Below are 20,728 nucleotides of genomic sequence, written 5' to 3'. Positions count from 1 at the left end.
ATTTGATTAGGGTGCGGAGCCCAAGTGTGTGACCTATTTGTCATTTATTTGGTTAGGGTGCGGAGCCCAAGTGTGTGACTCATTTGTCACTTATCTGATTAGGGTGCAGAGCCCAAGTGTGTGACTCATTAGTCACCTATTAAAAGATGGACACATTAGCCATCTATTCCCAGATTGACTTGATAGTCATCTATACAGGGGGCAAGGCCCGTAATCATTTATTTTGACTTGTTCCATGCATGAATATGGCTATTATTGCTAGGCATGCCTATTATGATTCAGTGACACTTTATCACCTATTCATGAGCATATTGAGTTTTCTTGCTGAGCCTCGACTCACGGGTGCTATGTGGTGCAGGTAAAGGCAAAAAAAGGATGGACCATCTTTGAGGTGGAGAGCTTAGGTGACGATGTGTACATATGCGGCTGCTCGACCACCACGGCCGAGGGTTTAAAGAGGAACTAGGGTTAAACCCTATTTTGCAGCTTAGGTCGACTAGTTGTAAATCTTTTATTGTAATTAACCTTTAAAATATATTGTGGGATCCCAATGTATACAGTAAACATTTTAGTGAAACGTTGTATCTTTAACAAAAAAAATTAACCCTAAACTGTTAATCACATTTAGTTACACGATTATGGCCAAATGACTCGTTTAGTGAGTTTAGCACTATTTAAAATGCACAACGTAACGATCCCTGGGTAGTAGGGCATTTCAACTTGGTATCAGAGCGAGCCAAGGTTAAGGGTTCCTGTAGACAAGCTGGGCATGTACACTGGTCACTAAAGGCAAGCTTCACTCAGGGCATGGTAACTATTTATGTGGTTATGTGCTTAACGACTTGAATAGAATGTAAATGCTTTACCTGCATATTGTATTAGGGAGCATGAGATTCTGATAGAGCTTGGCTCTTGATTATTGATATGATTATATGATTACCTGCTCAGTGAATATATAAATGTGTTATTTGCATGCTGGAGTTGGAGGCATGGTATGAGTGTTGGAAGAGTAGGGGTTATGAATTGATGTACGAATGCTATAGGCATGTTTTCAGCAGTGCAGTGGTCTGTGAATGTAGTGTGGTATGATTGTTCCTGTGGGTAAGGTTATTGAATATTTTCATCATGTTTAATGGGTCAAGTTATTGACTGCAGATTCAATCAGCAGGTATGTATCCAAGGCAGATAATGAGACCTGGTGGAGTTATACCGAGGCTAGGAATTATAACCAGGGTTTGAGTTCTTCACCTGCTCCTCATAATTTCGAGCAGGTGTTCTTCACCATCAAAGGGGTATGTAGTCCCTTCGAAGTTCGGAGCGTGCTGTTTGCAAAACCTCTCATACACTGGCTCCATGTGTTGTACTGGATACGGCGCGTAGTTCGCCACTGGCCATCCCCCAAATGGACCAACTTGTTGGGGTGCTGAGGCCATTTGCAGTGGCTGCGGCTGCGGTGGAGGCTGGGGCTGAGTCTGGGGCTAAGCTTGTTGTCGTTGTTGCTGCAAAAGTTCCTCGACTTGTTGTCGCAGTCTGGCGATCTCTGAAGTATTGTTAGATGGCAGTGCCGGTGCGTTGCGGCTAGCAGTAGCACGCACTCCCCTTCTGCGAACTGGAGGGGCTTCATTGTTTGCTGGAACAGCGTTGGAGACGTTTCCGTTGGTCCGTACAGATCTTCGGAGTGACATTTCAGCAAAGTTCTCACAGTTAAAAGAAACATGTTAGAACTTTACCTAATTGGCTCTAATGCAAAAATTTATTCTAAAACAAACATATCTCGGACCTATTGATTATGACTTCTTATGAAAAATTATATAAGTCTTTATTATTAGAGTGGGTTTCTATACTTAGAAAAACAAGCCATCTTTATTATTTCTAAGTCTGTTTCTACTCATCCTATATGACTTAATTCTCAGGCTCGTAACTCATCTTTGTTCCAAAGTTAACCATATTGAGGGAGGGCTGGGATCAGTAAAATCGTTCCCACTACTATGGCCCCCTAACTCTCAATATAGAAACTTGGTTCATTGATTTGTATCCACCCTCACCGAACTTATTCATTATTTATTTTATTTATTATTTATTATGATTGCGAAATAAAAATCAAACTCATACATGATAACAAAATAACATGATATTAATTTGGAAAAGAGTTTTTCACTCATTACAACCATAAAACAAACAATGAAAACTACCTATTCTAAAAATCAGGATCTTCTACATCCGATCCTTCATCTAGCATATCGTCATCTAATTCTTCATAGTCTTCATTATCATGTGCCTCAAAATGTCCTCTAGGAAGGTTCGTAAAAATCCTATGTTTTTGCTCATTTGTAAACTGAAATTATGATTTTGCCGTGAACCTAACTAAGAGAAAGTAATATCGCATTGCTACTGCCAGTTCGTCTTCATCATCCATTGTTTCCCATATTTCCTCTAAGGCTGCAATTACGGGATGAAAATCTCTAAATAGTCTAATTACTAAAATGTATGGTTCCGTTGCTCTCATCATGATTTGCTTAGACTCTTGAAGGTGACCTATTTCTTTGTGGAACAAAAGCAGCCTTCGAGTGATTCTCTCTAGTGCTCCTACGGTGTTTCTTGGTTCTCTTATTCTTTTTAAAGCCTTAATGGCTTGGATATCCTCATTAGTTAATGCTCCGTTCATACTTAACTGAAAACATAAATGCTAAAATTGTTAGCTATACATATAAGCAAACTAACTATAACTTAAATACTTACTTGGCGGTCAGTTTCGGAGCTTTGAGTGTATGTATCGAGGAGAACTTCATGCGAATGAACTGTTTCTCTGATACCAACTATAATGACCCAACTACTCTAGACTTTGGACCATTAATGACTACTATACATAGACACTAATTTTCAATAAAACTTACAAGTGAAATAATCATAACTTCATTAAAACTTATAAAAACAAATGTTAAACTACATAAAGTTTAAAGTAGGACATGGGATCCCATTGTTTTTAAAAGAAAAACATAACATAATTTTAAATAAATGGATTACATAGTAAAGTGCGGAAAATACATATAAAATTTAAAGAGACTTCATCCTTGAATCGAATGCTTGGTCCATCGATTCCATCCCACCTCAATACACATCCCCAAGCTTCCAAGAACATTTCCCGCCACCGAAGCTATTTTCCTGCACATATAAACATAAAGGAGTGAGCCTAATGCCCAACAAAGAAAATCTAACACATAAATCATATAAATAATATTCATATCAACATATACTAAAACATATCATAACATATGTCACATATACTATAATGGCCATTATTACTTGGGGTCCCATAAACTAAACAAGTCATATGCCCATTAGATTTGTGGGGCTTGCTAGCTAAGCAAGTCATATGCCCATAAATTTATTGGGGCTTGTTAGCTGTACAGGTCATGTGCTCAAGTCTACAAACATACATAACACACAAATCATAAGTTAACATAACACATAAATCATATAACATATGGCATAACACATAAAATCCTATCCTATTTTCCTTACCAAATATACCGGGATATGTGAACAGGTTTGGGACCTTGGGACACTCCTAAAAACCATCAAAGGAAGGTGAGTATACTTAAAGAAAAAGGGATGAAAATAATGAAAGAACTATTCCATCAAAAGATACTTACCAAAAATCTTATGTTCAAGATCCTAGATTTCATATCCAAAAATAAAGAATAAAGTTAGGATGCTGAGTAGAAAACTTATAAGAACTTAAGGAAAACAATACCCAAATGAACTAGAGTTTGGAATACCTTGAATGCTTCTATGATTGATCTAAACCTCGAACCAAAATGTGCTATAAACCTTACTTCCCAAGTGTTTGGTAAGCTTATAATCCTTAACCCAAGTGTTTACATTCTCAAAAATAACCTAGCAGCTTGCAGCCTCTGAACTTAGCTTGATGAATGAATAAATGGCTGGGTACTACGTCCTATTTATAGAGTTCAAGAATGAAAAGTCTTCATTTAACTTGAATAAAATAATGGCTTTTTAAGTGAAAAATATTTGAATTATCGTTCAGCAGAGGCTGAAGACTCGGTCAGAAAGATGCTGGACTTATCAAGAGGTTAAAGATTAAAATGAGAACGTTTTCAAAAACATTCAAAAATATACTAAAGGAGCCGATATATCGCCCCTTGTAGGCGATATATCGCCTGGGCCAGCATGCCCGAGGCTCGTCGAGGTGATCGTGCGAAGTTACGTGTTTTTCGTATCCCTGTACTGCGATATATCGCCCCCTATAGCTACGATATATCGGCATACGCTAAATATTTAAACACGAAATTGCACAATTTCAGCTTAATTTGAATTGAGTAAACAACCTTGACTAAGTCCTCTAACGTTTTCAAAGCTATTGACAGACCCTAGGATATTCAAATATTTCTCTTAATAAACTTATTCCTCAAAAATACTTAATTATCATTAAACATGAACATGACAAGTGTTACTTTCTTATTGGGTCTATCTAAACCTTATAATATAATAAATATCACCATAAATATCAGTCATATTAATCAAACCTTAGGTTAAAATTAATATTCTTAAACTATAGGTTAAACTTAGAAAATCTACAAGTGTTACTATGAGTGTCCAATTAAATCCTGGTTTGAACCAAAATCCACAGTCATAAAAATACTACTACTATTACTATTATACTACTATCTAACTAGCTAAGTAAAGTTCTTGGAGTCTACAAGTTTTGATGGTTTTGGGCCATTGAGATGATTGGGAACTTTGTTTATGAGATTTGGGTATGTTTGGATGGGATTTTGGAAGGATTTGAAATGGGAAAATCGAAGTTTTATGGGTGTGTTCGTGGTTGGGTTGCGACCCTTTTATTGTGTGCCGCAGCCCAGGCTTGAAAAAAGAGGTTTTTGGCTGTTGGGGGCACTTTGGGCTGCTGCCCCTTTTTGTCAGGTCGTGGCCCACAGTCCAAATAGAGAGGGGTTTAGCCCCTGTTCTTGATCACGTCGTGGCCTGGGTGTTTGGGGTCGCGACCCAAAAGGCCAGAAATGGCCAAAATGGGTTTTTAGTCGTGGGAACTTAAACCTAAGGGCTCGGGATCGATCTTACTACCCGGTTTGGTAGGATTCGATGTTCCGGAGGCTAGGACTTGGTCTGGAAGTATTTATTTACTCATTTTTTATATGATGCTATATTATGGTTGTGACTAGGTTATCGCTAGGGGCTTGGAAACAGGATCGTGCTTGAGGGTCGTTTATTGGTAACCTGTGCTTTGATCAAAGGTAAGAAAACTGCACCCAATATGTGATGCACAAGATACATGTTGTTATCCCCAAAATTTCATTCAATGACGTGACAATCAAAAGTGACAAGTGGCAATGCATGGCAGTGAATGGCACATTAATAGTCAATAAGTAGGTTGACCAAGAAGTGCAAAGGTTTGAAATTAATCTTTGGAGTTGTGATATTAATGGTCAATAAATTGATTTATCTGGTCAGAAAGTAATTTGACCGACCAGGTAAAATTTCTGTCCAACCAGTAAGGTTCTTGACTGACCAGTAAAAAATTATGTCCGACCAGTCACTTCAGAAAATAGTATTATCCGACCAGTAAAATGTTTTGGTCGACCAGTAAAGTGTTTTGTCACTTTGGGAACCAGGTTTATCCGGCCAGTCAGCTTATGAAGATGTTTTGCCTAACCAGAAAAGTGATATGGTTGACCAGTCTCACTCCAGGGAGTGGAGTTGGCCGACCAAATAGATCAGAAACTTAGCCAGTTTCAGTAACAACTTCAGTTAGAATCATTCGTAGCTACAGCGAGAATCTCTCAAATATCCCGAAGAAATCACTTATCATTATATTTTAAATTTGATTATTAGTTAGAATTGGTTAGAGCAACCCAATTATCCCAATTGTTGGGGGGTTTTGATTGTACGATCCATGAGCCTATAAATGAAGAGCTCATGGTATCATTGAAGGGATTCTTATTCTAATTTTTCTGGCTAAGCTTTTGGGAACTCGGATATTCTTAGTGTATTGTACTGAGATCAAATTTGTATTCTTGAGAGAGAAATTTTGACTTTTTCACTTACATTTAAGAAACTCAGTTGACACCGGTTCATCTGATCTTAAGTGTAGGTTTGATATATCACAACTCCAAGTGGATTAGGCTATTACTAATAAATTAGGGCTGAACCACTATAAAATTATTGGTGTCATATTTTCTCTTGAAGGCTTATTGTAGTTATGATGTCTATTCGTCGTTGGAAAAAATCGTGGTCAACACATGTGATTAGGGCATGGCATGAATGTTGAATATGAGATTGATCAGAGCTTGAGTCTCTATAAATGTGCATGATCATAATTTTGCTAGCGAATGTTGAGTAAGCATGTTGAATGCCTTATATTTGGATATTTGACATATGGTATATGCCTGGGTGCATTGTTTACTTGTGAGTGGTATTGACTCATTAGTCAGAAATGACACGAGTCGTATGGAATTGACCTATGAGTCAAGAGCGGCATAAGCGTATTGAAAGCAGAGCCGAAATGATTAGATCTAATCAACATAAGCATTAAATGCTTGACCAACCCTAAGTTCGATGAAAACTAAAAGCGCTTGTCTAGTCTAAAGGCTAGTTACTTAGAATCAGGGCCAAAAGGCTTAGGTGACTGTAACGTCACATGGCTTAGGGTGCGGAGCCCAAGTGCATGACTTATTTTTCACTTATTTGATTAGGGTGCGGAGCCCAAGTGCATGACTTATTTGTCACTTATCTAATTAGGGTGCGGAGCCCAAGTGCGTGACTTATTTCTCACTTATCTAATTAGGGTGCGGAGCCCAAGTGCGTGACTCATTTGTCACTTATCTAATTAGGGTGCAGAGCCCAAGTGTGTGACTCATTAATCATCTATTCAAAGATGGACACATTAACCATCTATTCCCAGATTGGCTTGATAGTCATCTATACAGGGGGCAGGGCCCATAATAATTTATTTGGACTTGTCTGCATGCATGAATATGACTATTATTGCTAGGCATGTCTATTATGATTCGTGACATGTTATTACCTGTTCATGAGCATATTGAGTTTTCTTGCTGAGCCTCGGCTAACGGGTGCTATGTGGTGCAAGTAAAGACAAAAGAAAGTTGAACCATCCTTGAGTTGGAGAGCTTCGGTGACGATGTGTACATATGCGGCTGCTCGACCACTATGGCCGAGGGTTTAAAGAGGAAATAGGTTAAACCCTATTTTTCTGCTTAGGTCGACTGGTTGTAAATCTTTTATTGTAATTAACATTTATAATATATTTTGGGATCCCAATGTATACAGTAAACCTTCTAGTAAAATGTTGTATCTTTAACCAAAAATTTTAACCATAAACCGTTAATCACATTTAGTTACACGATTATAGCCAAATGACTCGGTTAGCGAGTTTAGAACTGTTTAAAATGCACAACGTAACGGTCACTGGGTAGTAGGGTGTTACAAGGCCCTCCAACGGTACCACCTAAGGCTTTCCAGTTCATGGTTCAACACTTCAGTCAAGCCTAGAACAATAACTTCTAGCAAATGCAACAATTTTTGCAAGCAACAAATCTGAACATCCAAGCTCCATAATTTCAGCCTGTCAACTTGGACATGAATATGATACAGCCCATGATGGAAAATCTTAAACCACAACAACCACAGCAGCCACAACCACCACAGCCGCAACAACAGCAACCACCACAGCCGCAACAACAGTACGACGATAATGACTTTGGAATTGATTTTGATGACATTTAGTTTTATTATATTATTATTTTGAACTTATTAATATTTATGTTGTTTTTATTTATTTTGGAGACAATACTACTTATGTTTTGTTTTTTACATTTTGGAGGCTATGGATATTGTTAAATTGGTTTTATTATTTAATAATTAAATTGGGTTTATTATTTAATTAAATAAATTGGTTTTATTTAATTAATTAATATTTAATATTTTATTAAGTAAATTTTAATCAATATAATTAATTAATTTTTTTTAAATTATATACCTATAGCGACGACATGATGTTGCCGTAGGGTGCTCGCTGAACTCGAAAATTTAGATTTCGTGACACTACGGCGACAACATGTCATCGCTGTAGGTATATAAACTCACACACTCTCCAGCGACGATATGTTGTCGCTGTAGATAGGGCAGTCGACGGACCTACAACGACGCATGTGGTCCCTGTAGGAGTTTTTGAAAATTCAAATTTTCAAATTTTGTAACCACATACAGCGACGACATGTCGTCGCATTATCCGAGTCCAATCGAAAAAAGGATTTCCTAATGCGACCGGCATGTCGCGCTGTAGTAAAACACTACTGCGACGACTTCTTGATCTACAGCGACAACAAAAGTCGTCATTGTAGAGTCTTTTTCTTGTAGTGAGGATTACAATACAAATGACTCTCCAAATGGTTCGATCACGAGCATTGTGTCACTTCAATACTCAACTCCGCAAAACTTGAAACATATTTATTATGAATTTATTGTTACATAAAATTACACTCATGTAAATATATATTTTCCGTTGGTGTTTATTGGGATGGTTTGTTGCTCGTTTGTATCGTTTTATAAGTTTTTTCTTCGAATCTTTAAATCTGCCATCAAACAATGGAGATTTCTTTCCTTGCAACTATGGATCAATAAGAATATTTGTCCATAGCAGGTGAACAATATTTGGAAGCCTAAAATAGTCAACTTGTTATGGTGAATTTATGGGTATTGTTGCCCCGAAATGGTTGTTAAGTGTTTTCACTGGAGTTACTTTTTTTCGTATATAAACTTAAATGATTTTTTTTTCATATTTATGGATATTTTTAAGTAGCTTTATACCAAAATATACATCATGTTATGATTATTTTTTTATTTGAAAGTTTTTTTATGAGATTTTTTTTCATATATATTTACAAACAAACTTAATTATGTCATATTTCTAATGATAGTTATTTTTTTTTTATTTTAAGTGCAAATTTGTTTTTTTTTTTCTTTTTTCCCTTTTTTTCATTATTTTCCTACTTTTTTTCCTTACATTTCTTTTCTTCTTCTTTCTTTTTTTTTTTTCTCCTTTTCTTTTTCTTGTTCTTTTTCTTTAATTTTTCTTTTTTCTTTCATCTTTTTTTCTTCCATTTTCTTTTTCCTATTTTTCCCTTCATTTTCTCTTTTTGTTCCCATATATTTTAATATTACATAATTTTTTTATTATTATTGTACTCATTTTTACAATTTTCTCTACAATATGTTAAAAAAATTCATTCAATTTTGTTTAGCCTTTTTTTTGTGTTGTTTCATGTTTACCATATAAGCTTGGTGAGTTGAAGAGCTTAATAGTCCCAAGAGTGAATAGTAACTTGTTGGTTTCAGTATCTAGTAAGCATGTCATTCTTTTGTCTATCTATAGCTCACTATCATCACTCACTCTCTTACGCCCGTATAAGTGTTTTCTTTTGTGTTGACAAGCTTGGAGGTGGTAGTGTTTCATTAGGAATTTGCACAAAATGAGTACTATTTGTTTCATTCCCTCGTCTATTTTTCCATTGTGTTTGGTTTTTGATAGTTTCCTTCATTTTTTTTCATTCCCCTATATTAGTGTATTGAATGTGTTCCTAAATATTGCTCAGCGTGGCTACAAATAAGGACACAATCTAGCTTATTGCCTGAGTTTCTTTTCTCCTTTTATTTAATATTGTTTTACCTTTTTATTATAAATTCTGCATATGTTTATTGATTCTATACAAGTTATTTTTCATTTTGTCGATTAATCTTTTTTATCAAGTATTATTCAACTTAGTTCATGCTCATTAATGTAGCCCCAAAGATGGTAATTGGTTACCTATAAAATGGTATCAAGTTATCCTTATGGTAACCAGTTACCCATAATAAAAGCATATGGTTACCTCTAAGATAGTAAAAGGTTATCCTCATGGTAAATGGTTACCCATAATATGGGTAACCAAAGATCGTAATGGTTTACCCATAATATAGGTAACCGATTACCTATATTATGGGTAATTGTTGGTTAGCCCAAAGTTGGTAATGAGTTACCACAAAGATCGTAACAATTTACCCAATGGAAACATCCATATTTTTTTATAAATATATATATATATATGTGAAAGGCAATCTATTCGGTAACCATTTACCTATAATATTGGTAACTAGTTACCACAAAGATAATAACGGTTTACCCAACAGAAACATCCATATTTGAAAGATGAAGAAAAAAGATATAAATATGTAAAAGGTAATCTATTAGGTAACTATTGAGATTGGTTAAATATAATGGTTAAGTGTTTTACACAATGAGGTGTAAAACACTTAACAGTTTTCACTAAAGTTGAAGTGAAAACATAAGATTGTGTAGTAGGCATCTAAATTTGACTTTTATGGGTCTAAAGTGATACAATGAGGTATCTAAACATTCTCAAAAGTTTTGAGTCATTTGGAGACATTTTGGGGTCATGCTCGGGGCGTTAATACAAAGGTATATGTGTTGCATCATCTATGGGAGGCGACGCATCGCATAAAAGTGCCTAGGAGGCAAACCCCCTAGCAGGCGATGCATCACCTTCTGGGTGGGAACGCATTGCTTGGCAAGTGATGCATCTCCACCTAGCAGGTGACACATCGCGTGGGCGGTCCGTACGGGACCGTACAATTACATGACTTCGCTCAAAATGATGTGTTTAAAAGCTTTAATCCTATTGGTTGAACTTAATGACTGTGCCTACACTATAAATAAGGGTTGTCAGAGTTAAAAAGTCTTGATCACATTTTTCAACTCTTTTTCTAACATCTCTCTCTCTCTCTCTAGCTCTCTAAGATCATAAGTTTTCTCCAAGAAACTCACAAAGTATTGCTTGAATTGGTGTTTTAAAGGCTTGTTCAATCCCAAATCTCATTCTATCTTGGTGAAGCTTCAAGTAACAAAGGGAAGGCTTGGTATAGAGATTTTGGACAACGATGCTAATTCGTGTATAATCCTTAGATGTTCCTCAAGTTTGAAGATTCAAGTGCTCAAAGCAAGGTTGTATCTTTCTAACACTTAACTTTGTAATTGTGTTATTCCATTGTGTTTTACTTCTTTAATTGTGTTCATTATTGTTAGTTTTTGATGATTAAATGATTCTAGTTCTATTTTATAATCATTTAATTTTATAATCTTTAAATATCAAGATTTTCATTCATACATTGAATATGGTTCTTTGATTATCAAGATTTGTGTTCATACTTTAAATTAGAATCTTGATTAGCATCTACGGTTTGTAATATTGAATTATTCTCATTATTCATTGTTGATTTAGAAAGTGTAAAGCCATTAATTCCCAACAATCAACATCTCTATTTCTAATTACTTTCTTTTTGTGTTTTGCATAATCAACAATGAGGGAAATTTTTTCATCTTCTACAACCTTCAAATCCTTGCTTCTAGATTTGGTATGTGTTGAACACATAATCGTGAGAGATCAAAGAAAGTTCTATTTGGATATGCGCTATATGAATGTGAATATGGATTCAAAGTCTTCATCAACAAATGATGAAATAACTCATTGGGATGACATACTCAATGAGATCAGTATCATCAAATTCCTTATTTCTAAATATGTAGATTTCAAGAATTTGAATGAAATGTGTTTGCTTCCATATTTTTGTGAGCTTGATTTCATTGCTTATATTAAGAGTACAATGGTTAATGTTAATAAACAATTCAAGGGTTATTGTTATGCTTGTTTTGTTTGTAAAGTTATTGATCATCTTGTGAGATATGGTAATTGTAAAATTAACCATAATGAGATTAGGGTTAAGGCAATTGATGATGAGATCTTTGTGACCCTAATTAAATATAATGCATTCCACCCTGTTGATGCGATTTTTTGCCAACAGTGTATTATGTAATTAGCTGGAACAAACTAGTGCTTAAGGACAAACCGTAATAAGGATAATAACTTTTAAGGATGCTTAGAATGTTTTAGTAAGAACACTCGTTCCATTTTTACGTGATTCGAAGGCTAAAATCCCCCTAATCCACGAGTCAATATTATTACTGTATATCTCTCTATAGTTTGATAGAGTATTTGCATTACACAGAAAAAACCCCACCCCTTTTCTATCCCAGGTCTTGGTATTTATAGAAGAACCATCCCAGGATAGGTGTAGGGGTCATCACGTGAATACCCATCATTATTTGTGACTTGTCTTGCACAAATAATGAATATTACAATGTATATTAAGGTATGGTCTAATCACTAGGTAAAATTGATCATGGGTCGTCTGGCATAATTGGACATGTGATGCTTGATCATGCATGTTTATGTTACGTGTCCGAGAATTCAGGGGTAACAGACATGTAATGTCTGACCACGCACGTTTACAAATAACGTATCCATGTTTATAAAGACTCCTGGATATGGCAGATTGTCAGAGTACCACGACCTGAACATAACGCCAGCTCGTGCCCAGGATGTTGTGTTTTATATCCATCTCCAGCCCGTACCTTAATGCTTCATATTCCTTCACTCATGTTATTACCTAGGGAGTCGCACTGCCTTCGCAGAAGAAATATCAACTTGTGGGTCCTTTAGTACTGTTCTTAACTAGCCAGCTATACTCGAGCTGCATAAAAGACCCGGGCTGAATATCAGGGCGTACATTTTCCCCCTAAGTCCCTACCCGTGTCTTATGACGTCACCCTCTGACTGACACGGTGGGGACTTTTAAACATCTGTTGCGATTATCCATGTTTGTTCATTACTCGAGTAATGATACGTGGAATGCTGCGATTGACATCTGTTCGGGTTTCGAGGATTGCATTAAATGGCCTGGCCACCTTTTTACCGTTATTTAATCTTTCGAAACATGACCCTCGTATCTCGCATTAGTTTGATCGGACGATCCACGTTTCTCCATGCCTATTACGTATAAATAGGGCTGGCAAATTTTGATGTTCATCACCTTTCGTTCGAAATTTTTCCTCATTTTCTCTCTTCTGAGCTTCAAAAAACCCTCATCCTTTTCTCATAAAATCCCAAAAATCTGCCACCAAAACTGTAATGCCCCGAATTTCCTAATAAGGGTTAGGACCTTGATTAGGAGGCCGGGAGGGCCATGATTGAATTATGATGCTATTTAATGATTATATGCATGTTTATGTTAATTATATTATTATATGATGGTAAATGCATGCATATGGGTGTATTTATGATTATAAGGGTATTTTGGTAATTTGGCCGCTGTGGGCGTAAATGTGTATTTTGGGTGCATCGTTGTGATTAATTAATATAGCCACATTATAAGGTGGATTAGTTCGAGTTATTCGGCATGAGACGATCATGGAATGTAAGTGTTCGGTCTAGTCATAACGAGTTAAAGTTCGGGGCTCGGGGTGAGTCTCGGGGTCATTTTGATGATTAGAGCATTACCGGGAATAAAAGGGTAATGGGATATGATTTATTGGTATTTGAGAATGTTGTGAATAATGGGAATTGGAGAGTGTTAATTATAATTAACGAGATAGGCGGGAAAGGAAGGTTTTACCCTCGGAAGTCTTTAGAGGGATTTAATTGGCCTAGGGGAATTATGGTCTTTTGACCTTAAGGATTTGTATCAGCCTTTGAGTTTTAGAAGGCTGTGGAATGGTTAAAAACAAAGCATCATTATCCTCAACCTTCTCCCTCACCCGTACATCATTTCTCCTTCATCTTTATTTCAATTTTTGAGAGCCATCTTGAGGTATCAAGCTAGGAGATCAAAGGTGGGAGCTTAGGAACTTGATTCAACCATTAAAGGGGATTGAAAACCAAGCTTGAGGTAAGGAAACTCAGCCATGAAAGTCTTGTTATACTCTGTTTTCTTTTAAATTTCAGCTTGTGATTTCTTGGGGGTTAGTTGGAATTAATGGAAGTTTGATTGGTGTTTAACTTGGGTTTTGATGAGGGTTTGATATAGGTGATGTTTAGTGGTTGAATTGGATGTTAGGTTGAGGTTTGGAACTGGTTTGAAGGTTTGGTTTCGAGGAAAAACGCAGGGGAAGGAATTATGGTTCTTGCTGTTTTTGCTTAATGTGCCGCGGCCTGGCTATGGTGAGCCGCGGCCTGCGTGTGTTTCTGGGGAGAATTTCGCCTCTGTCTGAGGATGAGTCGTGGCATGGCTAGGGAGGGCCGCGGCCCATATAGGCAGATTTTTCCAGAATAGGGTTTTTGACTTGGGGATGCTTGCCATAGGCCTCGGGGTTGATCCTACTACTTGGTTAAGTGTGGATTGATGTCCCGGAGGCTAGATATTGGTTTGGGAACCTATGTTGATAATTTTTATTGATGGTATCCTATATTTGGTTATGACTAGGTGACCGCTAAAGGACTAAAAGTTGATCGTTCTCAAGGGTTGTTCTTTTTATCATTCTAGCTCGAATCTGAGGTAAGAAAACTGCACCCTGTGTATATGTGACATGCATGGCTGTTCTTGATGCATGTTGGTTGATTATTAAACGTGACATGCATGGTTATTATTGGTGCATGTTGGTTGGTTATTAAACGTGGCATGCATGGCTATCATTAGTGCATGTTGGATTGTTAAATATGATGCATGTGATGCACAAGAAACATGTGATTAGGACATGCTTTGTATACTGAGTATGATATCGTTCAGAGCTTGAGTCTCTGTGTTTATGCATGATCCTAATTATACTAGTACCTGTTTAGTAAGCATGCTGAATACCTTGTTTATGAATATTGAACATGTGATACATGTTTGGTGGCATGACTTACTTGTGTATGGCACTGACTAGTCAGGGACACTGACCTAAAGAGTCAGAAATGGCATAGCGACATGAACGCCAAGCCAAATGAAGATTAGATTTAATCGATATCAACATTGAATGGTTCTACGACATTAATGCTGGACCGAACCTAAGGTCGATGAACTTATAAGCGCTTGACTAGTCTAAGACTAGTACTCAAAGCCAGAGTATATGGCCCCGGTGACTGTTGTCACATGGCTAGGGAACAATGTTCCATAGTTACGACTCTAGAGTCGGGAGGAAGGTTATGTTGGTGACTATTCACCATACACCTATCCTGTTCAGACTTATGAAAGGTTCTCTTATCAGTTAAGCCCGAGTGACCCTAACGTCACATGGCTAGAGGGGGTTGTATCCACTTTTGTGACTATTGCGACTGTCACCTATTTATATTGGGACTGGGAGTCCTGGATGATTATTATGATCACTGTTGATATTACATCATGTTATATTGTGTTTTCTTGCTGGGCTTCGGCTCACGGGTGCTATGTGGTGCAGGTAAAGGCAAAAGAAAGCTGGACCATCCTTGAGTTGGAGAGCTTAGGTGATGACATGTACATATGCAGCTGCTCGACCACCACGGCCGAGGTTTAAAGAGGAACTAGGGTTAAACCCTGTTTTGCCGCTTAGAACGGCCTGTTGTAAATATTTTCCTGTAATAGACTCTGAAATTATATTTTTGGGATCCCAATGTATAGTTAAACGTTCTAATGAAACGTTCTATCTTATCCAAAGTTTTTAATCCCTAAACCGCTAGTCATACTTAGTTACACAATTTTGGCCAAACGACTCGATTAGCGAGTTTAGCACTGTTTACAAGGCACACCGTAACGGTCCCTGGAGTTGGGGCGTTACAAATTGGTATCAGAGCGAGCCAAGGTTTATGGTTCCTGAAGACAAGCTGGGCATGTACACTCATCACTGAAGATAACTTCACTCATGGAATGGTAACTATTTCGGTAGTTATGTGCATAGCTGCTTAAATAGAATGCAAATGTTTTACCTGCACATTGTATTAGGGAGCATGAGATTCTGATAGAGCTTGGCTCTTGATTATATGATTATATGCTCCGTGAATATATATATATATGATTGTGATCGTATGACTACCTGCTCTGTGAATATATAACTGTGATATTTGCATGCTGAGGTTGGAGGCATGGTTTGAGTATTGGAAGAGCAGGGATTATGAGTGATGTATGAATGCCATGGGCATGTTTGTAGCACTGCAAGTGGTTTATGATTGTGGTGTGGTAAGATTTATCCCGTGGGGGAAAGCCCTCGATATGCTCATTGTGATTAATGGGTCAAGTTATTGACTGCAGATTTAATTGGCAGGTTTATATTCAAGGCAGAATATGAGGCCTGGTGGTGGTTATACAGGGCTGGGAGTTACAGCCAGGGTATCAGTTCTTCGTCTGCACATATGAATGTTCAGCAGACACTTACAGATTTGCAGTTAAGATTGCAGAGGCATGAGGAAGAGATTAGATACTTGAAGCAACAGCGGAGCCTGTTGGGGAGCACCTCTTCCTCTGCTATCCCAGGAGTGGCATCAGCTTTAGCTCAGCCTAGGGTTGAGAGTGGATGGAAATTCCTTTGTGGAAGATTCCAGGAATATTATCCTCCAGTCTTCGAGGGAGGCCAAGATCCATTTGGAGCTGAACAATGGATGGGCATTATCAGTTCCATTCTTGATAGTATGGGACTGATGGGTCACGATAGGGTGATCTGTGCTACATGTGTATTGTGGGATAATGCCCAGACGTTGTGGGAGGTGGTATCCCAGACACAAGACATAGCTGTGATGGATTGCAAAGAATTCAGGCAGCTGTTTAATGAGAGGTATTATTGTGATGTAGCCAAGACTGCAAAGATGAATGAGTTTCTAATCTCGTTCAGGGAAAGGCATCAGTATCCGAGTATGTTAATAGATTTAATGGGTTGACCAAGTTTGCTTTAGACATGGTACCCACAGATGTGGCTCGGAAGGAAAGGTTTATCCAGGGGCTGAACCCTGGAATAGCTCAGGGCATTAGAGTTTCCCCAGTGCATGAAGTCTCTACATATGCTCAGGTGGTAGTGAAGGCTCTTGCTGTTGAGAGCGCAGGAGATCAGATTAGGCAGGAGAGTGCAAAAGAGCACGGAGCTCAGATAATGGTACCTCCAATTATTGGAGCAAGCAAGAAAGAGAACTGGAGGACTTATCCAATATGTGTTCGGTGCAAGAGGCGTCATTTGAAGGGGTGCCGACCAAGGACATGTTTCTTATGTGGAGTGGTTGGACATATAAAAAGGGATTGCCCAAGTCGAGGGACAGGGCTTAAGAAATATGTGGAAGAATCTAGCCCTGAGGTAGAACCTGAACCCGAGCCTCCCCTGATCCAAGAAGTTATAGACTTAGGTTCCCCTTCTCCTATAGTGGTTCCAAGGCCGGAGGTCGTGGCAGTAGACTCCTCCTCTAGCTCAGAGGGTAGGACTTTTTGCTATATCCTAAACATGCATACATTGTGGACTGAAGGATTTGTACATACACTTACGTACTTCCCTTTCTTTTTCAGGCGAGGAGATGGAACAACAAGGGATTCTCGACATCCGCGCAATGTTTCAGGAAGGGAAATCCAGCTCGAGGCCGGCAGTAAAGAAGCCCCGGTTCTCATCCAAGAAGGTACCACTCGCGACCGGAACGACCTCCAAATCCCCAGCTAAGGGGAAGGACCAGAGCTCGACAGCTCCAGCTGCTGATGCTCAATACAAAAGGGGTCTGCCTCCGCCTCCTCCCAGTTTCCTTCCGGTCCTGATCGAGACCAGACAGCACCGGTTTATCCTCCAGCTCCGGTCATCCCTACCACCACCGTACACATCCCGGTCAATGCTCAGGACCTGGAGCAAATTCGAGACACATTTTGAGGGACCATTTACGAGATGGCGAACCACATGGTGGAGCACTTTTATAAGGCCAAACCAATAGACCTGAGGGCAATTGAGGAGAGGAGCCCAGAGAACGTCATGGAGTCAGCTCTAGGAATGAACCTCACAGTAAGCCCATTTTTCTTATTTGAATACGCTCTTTCAATTATATTCTAGTATGCGTCTAACTTGTTTTCTCTCTCCTTGCACGCGATTTTGGCTCAGCATCGTAGCATAGCTCGGGCCAGGGCTAGGAATGAAGAGCTTAAGGTCGAGCTTTAGTCTGCTCAGGTCGCCCTGTCCACTACCCAGGCTACCCTCACAGCTACTCAACAAGGCAAACTAAGCACCAAAACTGCCCTGACGATGGCACAAGAAAGCGAGCAATCTACAAAGGTTGCCTTAGTGGCAGCCCAAGAGGGTGAGCAGGCAGCAAAGGCTTCCCTGGCTGCCCTACAGACCGAGCTCACGGAGGCCAAGGCCAAGCAGTTGGAGGCGAAGGCAGCTACTAAGGAGGAGAAGGCGGCCTCAATATCCTCCATGGAGAGCATGCTCTACCATTACTGGGCCTACAACCAAGAAGGAAACTTCTCCTTTTTCCCCTCTGACGTGTGGGATCTCTATCTTGAGAAGTTCAAGGCCCGGGCACAACAAGAGCAGTCCGAGACTGGGGAAGCCTCCATCGCTGGCGGGCAGGAGACCGAGGAGGTGACATCCTCCGAGCGCCCAGGAGGGGCTTAATTTTCTTTTTCCTTTGTTTACTTTTACACTTTTTTTTTGTAAACATTTTCCGATTTTGGCTTGATACGAGGTTATTTTCCTCAAAACAATTTATTTATAATTCCAGCATCTACCTTTTACCTATTCCATGATTTCTCTTATGCTTCATGACTTATATGTTTAAAATCTTAGCAAATGACCCTTAGGTCGAGATAGATACTTTAATTGTGGTCGTAACCACAAATGTATTTATGTCCTACCTGTTAAGTATCAGGCCTTGGACCAGGTTGTATCCGAGGTTTTTAATTAAAAACTTAGTTCGCATTAGTTTTATCAACACCTCACGTTTTTTAGAAAAAATGGGTTAATCCATTTTACCAACTTCTAAGTTTCGGAACCCAGTCGTATCTAGGGTATTTAATTAAAACTTAGTTTGTGTTAGTTTTATTGACACCTCGCGTTTTTTTAGAAAAAACATTGGTTAATCAATTTTACCAACTTCTAAGTTTCGGAACCTGGTCGTATCCAGGACATTTAATTACAACTTAGTTCGTGTTAGTTTTACTGACACCTCGCATTTTTTAGAAAAAACACTGGTTAATCAATTTTACCAACTTCTAAGTTTCGGAACCTAGTCGTATCCAAGATGTTTAATTAAAACTTAGTTCGTGTTAGTTTTATTGACACCTCGCATTTTTTTAGAAAAAACACTGGTTAATCAATTTTACCAACTTCTAAGTTTTAATCCCCTTCGCGTGGTATATGCCCCCCAAGCGATCAGAAAGTGAAATTTCCTGATTGCTTTGGACGAACGCTATCACCCGAACTAACACGTAGATGGAACCATATAAAAACAAGAAATACACAAAGATTTGTCTTATTTCTTAAATTACATGGCTTTTATAACTAAGCTTCACATAGTCAAGCGGTATGATCATTGATAGTACTTTTTCAAGTGCATAGCATTCCAGGTCCGTGGGACTGTTTCTCCATTGAGTCAAGCCAATTTGAAAGTTCCCTCCTGTATGACTTCCACTATCTGATAGGGCCCTTCCCAGCTCAGACCCAAAGCACCATCTTTGGGGTCCTTGCCTGCCAAAAAGACCCTTCGATGTACCAGGCCGCCTAAACCAAAGATACGCTTCTTGACCTTCGAATTAAAATAACGAGTGATTTTTTGTTGGTAATCCGCGAGCTGTAGGTGCGAATCTTCTCGTTTTTCATCAATTAGGTTGAGGGACGCGTTGAGCAACTCATCATTCCTTTCTTGGCTGAAGGTCTGGAGCCTGTGCGTGGTTATCTTTGTTTCGACGGGGAGGACAGCCTCACTTCCGAAAGTTAAGGAGAATGGGGTATGCCCAGTGGAAGTTCGGTGGGAGGTCCGGTACACCCACAGTACCTGTGGGAGCTACTCAGGCCAGACTCCCTTGGCCTCATCTAACCTCTTCTTAAGGCTTGCTTTGAGAGTTTTTTTCACGGCCTCGACCTGCCCGTTGGCCTGCGGGTAGACCACCGAGGAGAAGCTTTTAATTATGTCGTGTCTTTCACAAAATTCAGTGAAGAGATCGCTATCAAATTGGATTCCATTGTCTGATACAATCTTTCTTGGCAATTCGAACCGGAAAACAATATTCTTGACCACGAAATCAAGGACTCTTTTTGAGGTGATTGTTGCCAGGGGCTCTACTTCTGCCCACTTCGTAAAATAATCGATGGCCACTACTGCATAGCGAACTCCTCCCTTTCCCGTGGGAAAGGCTCCAATTAAATCGATTCCCCATACCGCGAATGACCATGGAGATGATATCATTTTCAGCTCGACTGGCGGAGCTTGGATGACTGTGGCAAATCGCTGGCACTTATCACACTTTTAGACATAGGATATAGAGTCCTTTGATAACGTGGGCCAAAAGTACCCATACCTTAATATTTTCAAGGGCAGGTTTTTCCCCCCAGCGTGATCCCCACAGAAGCCTTCATGCACCTCCTACAAAATAGTTTTGGCTTCCTCTGGCAGAACACACCGTAGAAGAGGCAAGGAATGGCTACGTCGGTACAACGTCCCGTCTATGATTGTATACCTTGGAGCTTGATCGAGTATTCTCCTCGCGTCTTTCCGCTCATCAGGCAATTTCCCTGTCATAAAATACTCTATTATGGGAGTCATCCAGGTCGCCCTGATATTGATCATCTCGACCTCCATCACACTTTCTGCCACGCTCGGACTTTCCAAGAACTCCACTGGTACTATGCTCAGAGTCTCGGCTTCTTTGG

This window comes from Humulus lupulus, chromosome 5 (genome assembly GCF_963169125.1).
Source record: "Humulus lupulus chromosome 5, drHumLupu1.1, whole genome shotgun sequence".
Classification (NCBI taxonomy): domain Eukaryota; kingdom Viridiplantae; phylum Streptophyta; class Magnoliopsida; order Rosales; family Cannabaceae; genus Humulus; species Humulus lupulus.
Note: the sequence above shows the minus strand (reverse complement) of the source record.